The following is a 14,760-nucleotide window of genomic DNA, read 5'->3' as shown; positions in this document are numbered from 1 at the left end:
TGATTACCCATCAGGCTCACCTCACGTTTAACAAATATTTCCAAGTTTTTAAAGCAAGCAGTCAACAGCGTCTGTTCCACATGTTTGTGGCGGCTGATAAAATATACCTCAGGGATAACAACCTTGAGAGTTAACTTCGTCAGCCACTACGGTGACCTCATACACACACTCGTTGGACTTAATATGAAGAGAAATATCAACAGAAATAATACCCCAGATGGTAACCAACCCACCCCCAGTCATGATGGGGCAAGCATTCTGGGGAGCCTGCACCTTCATGTACTCCATCACTACTAACCTCACATAAACAAGAACAGAAAAAGAAAAGGAACATCACTTACCTAACTACAGAGAACATGAACTCACTGTTAAAGGTTGATGAACTCAAACAGACCATTGATGTCTTGGAGAAGTGTAACATAAAGACAGCAGCATTACAAGAGACTTGGTTCCCAGAAGAGGATGCAATAGAATCCCAAGGATACCGGATCTATGAAGTAAAACCAGGTGAAAGCCTACAAATGACACCAATAGGAAAGATCTGGAAGCAGTAGGATACTACTGGAACGCCCTTGAAGAGACCGTAGACAGGATCGCTAACCACCACACCATCATACTCATGGGTGACTTGAATGTATAAGTTGGCAAGGAAAAGAAGCACTGCAGGATAGTAGGCGAGTAGGCGGTTATTCAGCCCACAAGAGGACCAACAGAAATGGCGAGCGCTTCATAGACCTATGTGACAACTACAATCTGGTCCTAAAATCAACTGCATTCAAGAGACTACCAAGGAAGGCCATGCCCTGAAGGAATCCAAATCACATGCTGGGTGAATTTCAGATAGACCGTGTGGCTATTGACAGGAGATGCCACAATGAAATACAAAACGTCAAGTTATTGAGGGGAGCAAACCTCGACTCTGACCACTATCTCTCCGTAGATAAGACCAACCTTCACCCTTTGAGAAGAGCTCACAATACCCCAAAGGTTTCGAGAATACCAACACCCTCTGGCTGAGTGATAAGGACTACGACTTCCAGACCACCCTTGAGAAGAACACACAGAAACGAGGGTGGCCTACTCTTCAAAAGGCTCTAGTGGATGCCGCTCATGAAACTATACCTGCTTCATCGAACAAAGGAAAGCACCCTTGTGGACCACAGAATGTGATCAAGCTACAGAGGAAAGGCATAGAGCCTGGATAAAGTGGAATCAGTGCAAAGATGAGTCCAGCCATCAGGCTTTCGTGGTACAAAGAAAAACAACTGCAAGCATCATATGCAGAACCAAGAGGAACTACAACAGGTCTCAAATACTACAGGCAGAAGAAGACTTCAAGAAAAACAATTCAAGAGATCTCTACAAGCAACTCAAGAAACAGACTACTTCATACATGGCCAAGACCTACATCTCAGAGGGCCAGATGGGAAACTCCAAATGAATAACAGGGACTGCACAAAAACCTTTCCAGAAACTCTTCATTGCAGAACAACTGAAAGAGAGACTTGCTTTCTCCGACTGCACTATCAGGAACCAGGACTCTATACCACCCAACAGGGAAGAAATAGAGAAGATCGTGAAAGACCTTAAGAAAAACATGGCCCCAGGTGAAGATGGTATAGTTCCGAAACGTGGAAGCACATACATGACCAGTACCTGCAGAGTATCGCCCATATCATTCAGGACATATAGAGAACAGAGGTCTTGCCAGAGGGATCGACCTCAGCTGTGATCCATCCACTACACAAGAAAGGAAGTAAGACCGACCTCAACAACTACAAGGCATCTCCTTGTTGCTTATAACCTACAAGATCTTCTCTAAAGAACTGCAAAATAGAGTCACCAAACAGCTAGACTCCTAACTAGGTGAACAACAGGCTGGTTTCCATTCAAGTAGGTCATATAGGAACCAAGAGGGACACCCTGGGTAGCCATTATAGTAGACTTCCAAATGGCATATAACTCAACAGATCGACAGACCCTCTTCTCTACCCTGTGGAAACTAGCGCTAGATGAGAAGACTACTAGACTGGTCCAAGCTACCCTGAAGATCACCACCTCCAAAGTCAAGTTCAGGGGTGAACTCTCTGTCAGCTTTCCCATCCAGACAGGAGTCAGGCAGGTGGATGGCATCTCTTGCATGCTCTTCAACTGTGTTCTGGAGAAAATCGTCAGAGAATGGACTTCCACATTGTCACCAGAAGCAGGAGTGAAACTTGGGTACAGGAAAGACAACCTCAATGTACCCTGTCTAGCCTTTGCTGATGATCTCACCCTATTGGCCAACAGTATGGAGGAGGCTACTCACCACTTACAGAGCCTCTGCAGTATTGTGACAAAAACCAGCTTGAGGGTCAACATACAGGAGACTGAGTTCATCACTAATATCAAGCTGGCTTCTTCTACAATTCCACTAGGAAACAATACTGTTTGTAAAGTTCCTGCAGTCAAGTACTTGGGAGAATGGATCCCAGCAAGCGAGAGTGAAACCTTGACCATAGACGCCAGGTGCACCAAGTTAGAGAGGGCCTATCATTCCTATAAGAACATCTATACCTCCAAGTACCAATCCAAGAACATAAAGCTGAAGCACTACAACTCGGTGGTAAAACCCTCTGCACTCTAAGCCTCTGAGTACCTCTCGATGAATCGAAAGGGCCCACTCAGGAAACTAGAACTTAAAGAGAGGAAGATGCTGAGGAGAATACTAGGACCCATAAGAGAGAAAGACGGTACCTACAAAATCAGGCACAATAACGAGCTCTACGAACACCAGGAAGACATGGTCACATGTATAAGGAAAAGGCGACTGACGTTTTATGGGCACATGACCCACCTGAATCACTCCAGGCTCACCAAGAGGATCCTCACAGTGACAAGTAGGGGAAAGGTGTCCAAAGCCAAGTGGATCACCTCTTTTAAATCAGACTTAGAGGAGCTGCAGATCCCATTAAAGACAACCGAGAACCAAACTCAATACCGACAGGCCATCCTGCAGGGAGTCTTCCCACCGTCTCTCACAAGCAAGAAGTGTACAGGCACCACCAGACCTAAGTGGACGGATGAGAGGAAGCAGGCTCACAGCCACAAGATGAAGGCATACTTGGCCAAGAAAAGCAGAATACCCTAGCTGAGAGTTAAGACGAGCCCCGCGGTCCCTAGAAGGCCGAAACGAATTGGAAAAAAAGCAGTCTTCATCTTTATAGTGAATTCCTCTTTAGGCTAACAGCAGTCCAGTGAAGTCCTTCTGATCTGCTCCAGCAACGGTCAACAAACAGATAGTGGTATAGAGAAATTATTTCATAATTATCACAAATATATTCGTGTCTTCAAGTCACCAAAGTTCCTTCCACCCAGAGATAGAATGGGCTATCCAGGAATACTGGAACTCAACGCCGTATCTCATACACTTTTCATCGATTTAAAGTAATTGAAGCACAATCATCAAGTCTCGTTTACTAGTGCACTCATGACACGTAAAATAAACTTTAGAGTCAATGAGATGAAAAATTTCGATTGTGTAGTAGAGACTACTCTACGAAGGCGAATACGTTTAATATATTGCAGTATGTCTCAGTATACTGTACGTACATGCAGAATCAACATAATTCTGCCATCACCATTTAACATGTACGAACGATTATACCAGTTTTCTTGCTTCATAAATTCGAAATCAACACCAATTAACTCTTTAAAACTACATTCTAAAACGACACAATGAAAACGGAGCAAAAGATAAATTATGGTACAACATGAACGAAATTTCAAAAGCAGATGTTCGTCCTGACGTCCATTCACGAATGGCAGCGAAAAAATATCGGGCATTGACAATAATAAACGGAAAAGCGGAACAGTGCTCGACTGTGGAAACAAAAATCACTAGCAACTGAAAAGAAAATGTGAAATATCGCCACAGAAGCGTACAATAGTGCATCGCCAACCTGTGCTCAAATATTGAATCCTCAGATTCATTTTTGTCTTATGTGACAAAGTAAAAATTAATTAAGGAAAAGAAAAACAACAAGGGAATCAATACTGTATCGCCAACGCCACATTAACTGCATCATACAAGACGTCGTAAATTATGAGATCGACGTCACTTTTTTGACTGGAGTCATCAGTAAAAACGGCCTCTTGTATCGAATAATTAATATGGATAGAACGTTGCATGGTAAAAGCGCACTGGAAAAGAGCTCTATATTTAAAAATCTATTAAGCACAGTAATAGACTTAGATATATATACATAGTGCAATGTTTCTTACTGACAGTAGAATGAACTATGTTTCGTTGTATTTGGTTAAGTAAAGTTCCCTTCTGGCTGGCTAGCGAACACATCAATAAGAAATGGCTCTAAGCAGTGCGCACTAACTTAAATAAAAGGGGTTTTAACTTCAGATATACGGAAACTGTTGATAGAGATTGCTTAAGAATTTTGCTTCCTTACCATTCGAGAACGCGTAGGATTTTCCGTGAGGTAATGCATCCCTCCTTCAGGTCTTCGTCTTTCATGTTGTAGTAGTTATTCCCTTGAGATTTTGAAACAGAAAATCGTAAAAACCGTTTTGGGCTGACGTTGCAAAGTAGCAGCTTTGGGGCTCTTAAAAGGAAGCCTCCACGTACTGATATTAAAATGATTGTCCCGTCATCCATATAATATTTTCCCAAGTAGTCGTAGCGAACTACGTACAACGCGATTTCATTTCGTAAACAATTGTCTTGTCACATGTCACTTTGTAGATGCACTAAACAGCTAAGTTATGGAAACAAAGAAGCATAGTTCATAAACATTATCTTTGTTTACTCCTTGGGCACTATTCGCTTACGTCAGAGATAATATGCTTACATTTGTGCACAAGGCAGTGGTGCAGCATTCTTAAAAAAAATACTTCATCTGTTCCTTCGAATTTCGTAAGCCTTTTAAAAATCAAAGCTTCACAATCAAGACCTCCTTTTCAAGGCTACTAAAATATCTCCAGTGTGCAAATACCCAACGACATACAATTTTAAAGCTAAAATCTATCGGGCCGGAGATTTATAACCAAACTTAAGCATTATCATTGCGTCCCGAAGAGAGCACGAACAGTTAAGTGGAAGTTTTATTCCATGGCCAGCCTATCATCCCAAATATTTGCACTCTTAACGAAAATGTTCGATAGTTAAGTCGACAATATGCTAGGAGATAGTCCCTTTGTTCTCAGACGACAGTAAACGTATTCGAGAAATAGGCCCCCTAGCTTTGATAGCTTCGATATTGCGTTCAACAATAAACTAAAGCAAGAGACTCTACACAGTTCTATAAGATATGTCTGTAGGGAGTACTGAAATGCTACAAAACCGATGAAGGCAATAGAAGATATCAGGTAACCACACCGAGCGAGGTGGCGCAGTGGCTAGCACACTGGCCTCGTATTCGGAAGGACGACGGTTCAATCCCGCGTCCTGATTTAGGTTTTCCGTGATTTCCCTAAATCGCTCCAGGTAAATGCCGGGATGGTTCCTTTGAAAGGGCACGGCCGACTTCCTTCCCCGTCCTTCCCTAATCATATGAGACCGATGACCTCGCTGTCTGGTCTCCTTCCCCAAACAACCCAACCAGGTAACCACACGTAAAGCTTACAGAATGAGTAGTAACTTACAATATTTACTGCAACAAGATGTGTGTAAAATGCAGAAATACGTGTAGATGTGAAGAAAGATAAGACAAGGGTGCAGTACGGTTCTTTTTCATGCTTCACTTTTGAAGAAGAGCTGGGAACACAAATACTACAAGGCAAGAAAACAAAGAATAAATTCAATAGTGCTATAATTTTCCGCTGGAGATCATAAGATCTTTAGAAGAAACATTAGGCAAAAAAATTAAATTACTTGTTGAAAAAATCCGCTGAACGATAAGGAAAAACAAAATAGTATTAAGAGCTGCACAAATGATAATAAGTCACTACATTTTGAAAATCTATACTAATGTGATTAAAACAATTCTGACGCCGAAATCATGTACATAAATTTGAAATGTCATCCATTGTCGAAAAGATTATGTCCAGCTGTGGCTTCCAGTCCTGACTTAAGGATGTACCGAAAGATGAGAAAACTTCGAGACAAGCGCCAGAGATGTTGTTTCTACTCAGATTACAAGAAACAATTTCCGTAAAGGCGTGTAAGTGTAAAGAACGTTTCTCCAGAATGAGATTTTCACTCTGCAGCGGAGTGTGCGCTGATATGAAACTTCCTGGCAGAGTAAAACTGTGTGCCGGGCCGAGACTCGAACTCGGGAACTTTGCCTTTTGCGGGCAAGTGCTCTACCAACTGAGCTACCCAAGCACGTGCTTGGGTAGCTCAGTTGGTAGAGCACTTGCCCGCAAAAGGCAAAGTTCCCGAGATCGAGTTTCGGCCCGGCACACAGTTTTAATCTGCCAGGAAGTTTCAAAGTTTCTCCAGTTAATCTGTTTTGTGAACTACCAGTCTCCGTTGCAGCACTTTCGCGTGTCAATAATCTTTATTTATTTATTCACACGTAAAGATCACGATCTCGTACAAACGTTTCTGAACAATACTGCCATTAGCGACCTCGAATGCGGACACAGGCACTCTACTTAGTAGACTGCTGAAAGGGTGAAAACGTCAACCCTACAGACACCGTGTAATAAGCTGACTACGCGAATCGTATGAATGATTATTCAACGTGTAGAAGATTCATTTCATTACATTCCCCTCCACATCGATCACATTCAGTTAGGCCGAAGTAGGTGTTCTGCTGTAATGAACTGCTCGCCTGCTAAAATGTGATCATTCTTCAAAGCCCTGTCCCATAGCCCCTTTTTCTGTACCTGGGAAATGTTTTCAGCTATTAAAATAACTGCGAAGATTATCCAGAAAGTAAATTCCCGAAACCGGTTGATAACGGCAGGGTACATAAGTGAAACACAACCGTGCATACGCGAGACAAGCAGGAATCACTATCTTATGCCACAGTTGGTACTTCACGGCCGCTCGAAGTGTCGAATTAATTGATTTTGTTGTCTGTATGGTTACCGTGGCTATATCAAATAGCACAGCCTAGAAAAATCAGTATAAATTTATTATTGAAGGATTTATTTTGTTGATATCTATTTAAACACAACAGGTCGCGCCATTTGGATGCAAAACATTAGTAGTAGACTACTCTGGAACTTGATGAGCGAACAGAATCGGATAAGTCAGAGCTTAAGATTATCGCAGTGTTTACAGTACATATTTGAAAAATTAATAGAAAACCAAATGCTATCAGGTGCCAGAGCACAAAATTCATGTGGTCGGGGTTAAGTCAGTGACGTAATTCAAAAGGTGTGACAAATTTGGACACATTTCACTTTAAAGGCACATTTTCGGCTTGATGGCGAGGAAACTGGAATTTTTCTGCGTAGTCCTCAAGTGCTGTTAGAAATCTGATCTTAAGTAATGAATGTGTCTAGACGATCTTTCTGTATGAATGACATGTCATTATACGAAGAGTAAACTTAATGAAATGCTCGTGATAACAAACGATAAAACACTCCCAGTGTAACCTTTGTACACCTAATTAACATATTTCCTTTCGGTCAACAAGGTCATTTCAAGTAATCTGATATTGCATAATCAAACAAGGAAAAAGCCTTACTGAACAAATGTGTACCTTAAAGGTATTATTCGAAACTACATAGAAAGTAAAGACACTCACACTCAGTTAGTGATTAAAGTATAGGAGCTCAACTTGTTCGCAGGATAGGACATATTTTGTAAAATAGCGAAACACGCTAATATAAATGCTGCAACTTTCTTCCATGTTTTGGTATAAAAGATATCAAAAGAAAATTTGGCCCGTTGGGGAATCCGTGGCAGTCGAGAACGAGGATGAATCTTTGCAGAGTCTGAAATTAGATACAAATAACTGTTCAGTTTGACAGAGAGCCGAAATAAGGTTGGAATTCTTTCATTATACACTTCTGCTGGCACTATCAAAGAATGATGAATATGCATACTTCTAAACTTTTTCTGCAGGAAAACTAGAGCTACGATCAAGCAATGGAATATTTTACTTAGTTATTTTCATAGACCTAACTATGGAAGAAAGACATAAAGATGTATTTTCCCATTTTAGGTAACAGCTTGCCAAATCCAGAGCAACTCTGCTGAATGAGTATCAACCAGAATTCTTATACTGCTTCACCTTATATGTTCGACAGCATGCCAGCGAAACAATGCATTCAATTCACATACTTCAGAGAAGAGTGCACACCTCGGGAAATCTAACAGATAATTAAAAATATTAGTTTTGTTACAGATTTGCACAGGTCGTCGTATTTATTCTCCATACATTCTACCTTAGTTTAATAAACGTATTTTATGACATCACGTAGTTCCCAATCAAACGAATCAAAAGGTACAGCCGAAAGAACATGCTGCTTTCCCAGACGTATTTCCGCAGTGTGGTTCAAAGATGTAATATTCAAGGAAATTCATACACCACTGTAATTGACGTTGAACAAGGTGACATGCATCACAAGGAAGTTAAAAGTGGACCAAATCGATTAAGAATGATGCATCATCGGCTGTTGTGCAATTGTGAGCGAATCTTCTCTGGTATACGGTACGCGAACAGTGCCCACGGAATAAAAGACAGCGTACATTATTTTTTTTTATTTTGCTTGGAATTTGGCACCAGACAGCCATACACATTACAAATACAATACTTTTCAAAGAGTTGTAGATGACTTCCTTAGTTGATCTATCTGTTCAGCGTAATTCCGTAAGAAGGGATCCAAATGAAAGAAGAGGTGATTGATTACCTTACCACTCTTTTTGACCACCGGTAGCACGTCTTTGCCTATCGATAGGGATGTGGCGCTCGATGAGCTGCGTGTATAGCTGGGAAGTCGGCGGCGGCAACCAGGGCGGAGTGACAACAAACAATTGCGGGCTGTATGTGGGGCAGGACGTAACCGAATGTGTGCGTAACAAGTGGGGCAAATGTAGTCGGCGTTCTGTGACTGACGCTGAAACCTTCAGTGAGTACTGTGGTTACATCGGTGGAGACTGAGTCACTGTCTTCAGAGAGGGACGAGGCCCGTGTAGCATGGACATAATGGTATGTTTCTTTGTATTAAACGTACTAGAAGGGAGCAGCTTCCTGTTCTGTGGTACGGATCGGCCGAGTCAAGGGACTATTACACCGAGGAGCCAAAGAAACTGGTACACCTGTCTAATATCGCATAGGGCCGCCGCGAGCCCTTAGAAGTGCCGCAACACGACGTGAATCGACTTAAGTCTGACGTAGTGCTGGAGGGAACTGACACCAAATACTGAAGAGCTGTCCGTAATTCCGTAAGAGTACGAGGGGGTGGAGATTTCTTCTGAACAGCACGTTGAAATGCATCTCAGATATGCTCAATAATGTTCATGTCCGGGAAGTTTGGTGGCCAGCGGAATTATTTAAACTCGGAAGAGTATTCCTGGAACCACGCTGTAGCAATTCTGGACGTATAGGGTGTCGCGTTGTCCTGCTGCGATTGGCCAAGTCTGCCACAATGCACAATAGACGTGAATGGATGCAGGTGATCAGACAGGATCCTTACGTACGTGTCCCCTGCCAGAGTCATATCTAGACGTATCTGGGGTCCCATATCACTCCAACTACACACGTCTCACGCCATTACAGAGCCTCCAACTGCTTGAATAGTCCACTGCTGACATACAGGGTCCATGGATTCATGAGGTTGTCTCCATAACCGTACATGTCCATCCGCTCGATACAATTTGAAACGTGACTCGTTCAGCCAGGCAACATGTTTCCAGTCATCAACAGTCCAATGTCGGTGTTGACAGGCCCCTTCGAGGCTTAAAGCTTTGTGTCGTGCGGTCATCAAGGGTACACGAGTGCGCCCATATCGATGATGTATCGTTGAATGGTTCGCATGCTGGCACTTGTTGATGGGCCAACATTGAAATCTGCAGCAGTTTGCGGAAGGATTACACTTCTGTGACGCTGAACGATTATCTTCAGTCGTCGTTGGTCCCGTTCTTGCAGGATCTTTTTCCGGCCGCAGCGATGTCGGTGATCCGATGTTTTACCGGATTCCTGATATTCACAGTACACTCGTGAAATGGCTGTAGGGAAAAATCCCTTCTTCATCGCCACCTCGGAGATGCTGTGTCCCATCGCTCGTGCGCCAACTATAACACCAGGTTCAAACTCACCTAAACCTTGATAACCTGCCATTGTCGCAGCAGCAACCGATCTAACAACTGCGCCAGGCACTTGTTGTCTTTTATAGGCGTTGCCGATCGTAGCGCCGTATTCTGCCTCTTTACATATCTTTGTATTTGAATACACATGCCTATACCAGTTTCTTTGGCACTTCAGTATATCTGGTAGGCCTTCTGAGTAATTCGGTATGGAATGGAATTTCCTGCTCGGAATTGCCATCATTCATTGCTTGTTGTCACGGTTTTGCAGTAAACTTATGGTCGGTGAAGTTGGTCCTTGCCTTGTGGCCCTCTAAGCAACATAGAACTCACGTAACGGAACAGACGTTATTGGTGGTTGCCTATCGGGTTAGTGCGTATGCTATGGCGCGAATGTACAGTTCTCAGTACGGTGATGTGGGGACTAGATTATAGTGTGTTTCTGGCATCAAATCATTTTCAGCCTGCTGTGGAGTGCTAACTCTGTCATCGTACCTCACGTGGATTCTTCCGTATCTTGCTGGGCAGCAAGAGTTGTATCGTATAGTATCTGTGTTTCAGATAAACCTATGGTATCTACCTGTTGTCTGTATGGACTATTGACAGAAAGGCTCGAACGAGTGTATGAGTGGAAATATACCACGCTGGTGATGTAAGATGCAACTGCATGAGTCATTCTGCCGATGTTTGCAAGTTACGTAAATATTTGGTTCAAATGGCTCTGAGCACTATGGGACTCAACTGCTAAGGTCATTAGTCCCCTAGAACTTAGAACTAGTTAAACCTAACTAACCTAAGGACATCACAAACATCCATGCCCGAGGCAGGATTCGAACCTGCGACCGTAGCGGTCTTGCGGTTCCAGACTGCAGCGCCTTTAACCGCACGGCCACTTCGGCCGGCACGTAAATATTTGTTTTGTATCTTGATGATCTTTATGTCCAATATTAATGAGGTTTTAAATTTATTGATGACTGAATTAGACTGTAGTTTTGGATTTTAATAATGCTATTCTTTGTTTCAGATTTTAGTAATGCTAATACTGCTATTGAGTGAAAATTTTCAAAGAAGAGTGTAGAGGACACTCTGTAGAAAACTATAATATTGAGATGTGTTTATGTAGAACGACGGAATTACATGAAAGGTTTACTCTAAAATCTGTGTGTGACTAATTCTGAGCTGCGATCATTTTAGAGTCATATATGTCCTATTAGTAGTATTAGGGAATTGATATCAATGTGAAATGTGGGATAACTTTTATATCTAGAAATAAATGATAGGGAACCCCTGTGGTGTTTGAGTGGAGTTGAAGCGTTTTATTGGCAGGACACTTAGAAAATGTAACAGATCTGCTAGGAAGACTGTCTACACTACGCATGTCCGTCCTCTTTTAGAATACTGCTGCGCGGTGTGGGATCCTTACCAGATATGATTGACGGAGTACATCGAAAAAGTCCAAAGAAGGGCAGCACGTTTCGTATTATCGTGAAATAGGGGAGAGAGTGTCACTGAAATGATACAGGATTTGGGGCGGACACCATTAAAACAAAGGTGTTTTTCGTTGCAGTGGAATCTTCTCACGAAATTCCAATCACCGAGTTTCTCCTCCGAGTGTGAAAATATTTTGTTGACACCGACCTACATAGGGAGAAACGATCACCATGATAAAATGAGGGAAATCAGAGCTCGTACGGAAAGGTATAGGTGTTCATTCTTTCCGCGTACTGTACGAGATAGGAATAACAGAGAACTGTGAAGGTGGTTCGAGGAATTCTCTTCCAGGCACTTAAATGTCTTTTGCAGAGTATCCACGTAGATGTAGATGTAGCAGCTACTGAACCCGTAACATTCATGGACGGTTCTACTTTATTTATATGTATTCGATGTGGCTAATCTATGTGAAACACATGTCTCAAATCAAGTCCAAAAATTTATAGACGGTTGAACTGAAAGATTTCTTTCGCCCAACAGAATCAAATTTATCTATATTATATTCGTTGTTTCGTAAAGTAGACAACAGAGGATTTTTTTCTGATATTGAAAGGCTATGTCCACTGATCCACCGAGCTAATTCTGGACTGCTTAATGTGATAAATATATAGTTTGGGTAGCCTTTAGTCTACAGTAGATACGCATATTTCGTCAGAATACTGAAGAATTTTAATTGACGGAGAAAAAATGTTTCTAGATCTGAGATATAGATAATGTAAAACAAACTGCTTAAAAATAGGCTCTTTTGCGTTCAATTCTTCGACTCTGTAGTTTATTATTGCCGTACAAATATCTGATTTAATTTAAAAGGATAATTTAAAAGGATGTGAGTCTTGAAACAAAACTGGAAGGAACGTCCATATTTAATAATTTTGGGAGTAGAAGTGGAGTAATATACTATAGTAATCCCAAAAAGTATATGCAGACAGCGCTAGGAGAATTTGATTTTTCTTCAAGTTGATAAACTAGAGAAGCTGTCAAACGTTTCTTTACGCTTGCGACAACCAATTTGAGATTCTGTAATTTCCTCGATTCAAGCAGGGATTCTAGTCTTTTTTATTATCCGTTCAAATGTTTTACTGCTATAAGATAATAATACAACGGGTCTCAATGATTTTGCGTCGAGACGATTAGCGTTGGGATTTTCGCTTGGTAGCATGATTTCAGTTGACCAATCAGGACTCAGTTTTTATTACATCCATATCCACATCACCCATATCCCTACTAAAATTATAAATGCGAAATTAACTCTGTTAAGTTTTCACGACTAAGCCGCTGAACTGATTTCCGTGAAATATGATATAGAGGTACTGTAGCTTGAACCCAGGGGAAGAACATAGGCTTCTTTAGAAAGAGTCTAGCACAAGATTTTAATTGATTTGAAGAATTTTACGCCAATTATGTAAAATATTTGATCTTTAAAAAAGCAATTACTCTTTAACTTTTGAGTTTTATCTGTGTGAAAATGCTTTGATTAGTGGACTAGCTGAAAACCCGAGCATAGCCTGGGTATTTATTAATAGTTGTGCACGAGACTTCGCTTATGTGGACTTTATTTTTGACTTTTAAGAGCTCTTTGTATACAACGTTTAAATTAGTATACTGGGTACAAAAATGAATAGCTTGTCTGATTTACTAACATGGGACAGAGCCACATACAACTGGTCGTGTCAGCCTCGATCGATGATATTTCCGAACCGGGGCAAAAGCTGGATAGTGACCCCACTCCCCCTCGAGCTTTTGAGATAGGACATCAAAAATTTTAAAAAATTGATTTTTCAAAAATGTACTCATTTTGTAGCGTATATTTTTCTGAAGAGTTTGATACATAAAACATGTATGTTACAGGACAGGTAAGATGTGTCATTCGGTGTTAAATGTGCCAATTGTGCAGTTCCACGTCTCTTCATACGGCTGAAACTATTGAGTGAAACTACAGAGTCTTTTTACTTATTTTTATCATTTAAAACACTGACCTAAGAATTTACCCTGACAAAGACAACTCAAACTTAACCTGTTCATTTATAAACCAGAAAATACAAGCCCAACGCAATCTGATTGCTCTACAATGACAACATGACTTCAAATAATTAATACTAAAGAATGGCAATGAATTGCTAGAAATCCTAAGAATAACCCACACTTTTTCATAAATCACTTACCTCACAGAAAATCTTCATAACACGAACTACAGCAATTACAGCAAGCAGCAACTACAGCCAGCTAAATAAAAATATTCTAACTACTATAGACTCTAACTACTAGGAGGCATATAGTTAACAAAAGAAAGATTTTGTTGAAGAGCAAACGATGTATTTAGAAGATTTTACCTTATTCATGTGACATCCAGTTGCAAAAATTATATAGTTGTCAATAATTCCACTACCCAAACATTACCAACTACATCCTTCCTCATTTTACAATTCATATCCTAGCAAAACTGAGTCTCCACTAAGAAAATCATGTCCGAATCCTTCTCTATCCACTCGGTAACTGCTAATCCATCCAATCACAGAATCTCTTGTCGAGGGCACAGAGCGCTGTCAGCAATATTAATACAGTCTTTAGCGCTGCCAACATACAAACATATAAACAGGCTACCTAAACAGCATTTTTCTGTTGCACGTCACTGTATTTCGCTCTGTGGAATTCAAATGCGTATATTTTGTAGCGGAAGCCATCAAACATATACCCAGGAGAGTGGATTATGTCCTGTGGTGGCTCTCCTGCTCCCAGTCGGCCAATCTGACATCCTAACCCCTTAAAAAAAACTCACCCAATCAGCCGTATAAACAAACAGCGATTGGCATTCACCCCTTCGGCTTTATTTGACTCAGCCCGTATAGCTCCGTCCCCTTTTGTCTGCGGGAAAGTTCTTTATTTCTAGATGCGATGGGGATTCTTTATTGAGACTTTGCAACTTTCATTTAAAATTGATAAACAGCATTTGTTGTGACTGAAACTTGATGTGTTTCACTTTTGATATGACTCTCGTCCTAGCTTTGAAATGCTGTCCTTTTGTCTTTGAGGAGATTTATGCGAAAATTGCAAGGAACTAACTGGTTGCGTTG

The sequence above is a fragment of the Schistocerca americana genome, chromosome 2 (assembly GCF_021461395.2).
Source record: "Schistocerca americana isolate TAMUIC-IGC-003095 chromosome 2, iqSchAmer2.1, whole genome shotgun sequence".
NCBI classification, from domain to species: Eukaryota; Metazoa; Arthropoda; class Insecta; order Orthoptera; family Acrididae; genus Schistocerca; species Schistocerca americana.
The sequence above is the reverse complement of the archived record's forward strand: the minus strand, read 5'-3'. Positions refer to the sequence as shown.